General features: G+C 39.5%; 1 pseudogene; it reads left to right on the top strand.

Moving 5' to 3' along the window:
• The window catches only part of LOC140919977 (uncharacterized), an 8,829-nt pseudogene extending 8,337 nt beyond the window's left edge, over nt 1–492 (top strand).
• Nucleotides 493–1,156: the final 664 nt, after the last annotated feature.

Raw genomic sequence — 1,156 nt, 5'->3', positions numbered from 1 at the left:
GAATCAGAAGAGTCATCACTCTCAAAGTCTGAAATGATGAAATAATATGGTTTAGGGTTCATGGATTTTGATGTACCAATACCAGACTGGACATGCATGGAGCGGCGTGGAGGAGTGATTCTAGTGCGAACATGGGGAGGCACTTGAGCGAAGTTTGGTGTAGGACGAATGTATAGTGGTGGAAGAAAGGTAGACAGAGGAATGAGATTTAGAACTTCTTGACTAGTGTGAGAGGAGGGAGAGGCAGAAGATGTGTGTGGTGGTGATGGGCGAGGTGGTGGAGAGGGAGAACGCTCTCTAGATTGGTATGAGGAAGATGAAGAGGGTGGTGTACAGGGAGAGGCATTTTTTCGTGCAGACTGTTTGGTTCGAGTCATGGTTGTTTTTTTTGAGATGAAGAAGATGAACAGTAGACGTGGTTTAGAGAAAGAGAAAGATTATTCCAGCTTTTGGGGAAAAGAAGGTGAGAAGAGAAACAGTTTTCTGACTTGAGAAGATGGAGAGAAAAAGGTGGAGTAATGATGAGTATGTTGCCCAATAGTTTGTACCTAGGAAAATGGGAAAAGCATTTTGGGGGATTGGGGAGTGTATGTGTCAGCACTCTAGCTTCAAACACAAGGGCACGTGTAATAAATGCCAAGATTTGTCTTTTTTGATTTTGAGGGAGAAAAGCAGACTGTTGCCTTTTTAGAACGGAGAATGATGAATCGCGAAACGGAGACTGATAAACGATCTCCATTTTCTGCAGAAGCAGATTTTAACCAGAATTTTCTGGATTTTTCATGATTCTCAGTTTTTCTTTGATTGAATTAAAACTATCCTCCACAAGAGACTTTGTGAAAATGTCAGCAAGTTGATTTTGAGTATCAACAAAGATTAATTCAACGTCTTTCTTATTGACATGATCACGAATAAAATGATGTTTTATTTCAATATGCTTTGATCTAGAATGCTGAATAGGATTTTTAGACAGATTTATAGCACTTGTATTATCACAATAAATTGGAATACTGGAATAGCTTACAAAGTAATCTTGAAGTTGGTTTTTAATCCACAAAACTTGTGAACAGCAGTTTGCAGCTGACACATATTCGGCCTCAGTTGTGGATAGTGCTATGGTGTTCTGTTTTCTGCATGACCAACTGATTAATGCTTC

The sequence above is a fragment of the Cicer arietinum genome, chromosome 4, assembly GCF_000331145.2.
Source record: "Cicer arietinum cultivar CDC Frontier isolate Library 1 chromosome 4, Cicar.CDCFrontier_v2.0, whole genome shotgun sequence".
NCBI classification, from domain to species: Eukaryota; Viridiplantae; Streptophyta; class Magnoliopsida; order Fabales; family Fabaceae; genus Cicer; species Cicer arietinum.
Note: the sequence above shows the minus strand (reverse complement) of the source record. Positions and strands in the feature narration are given on the sequence as shown.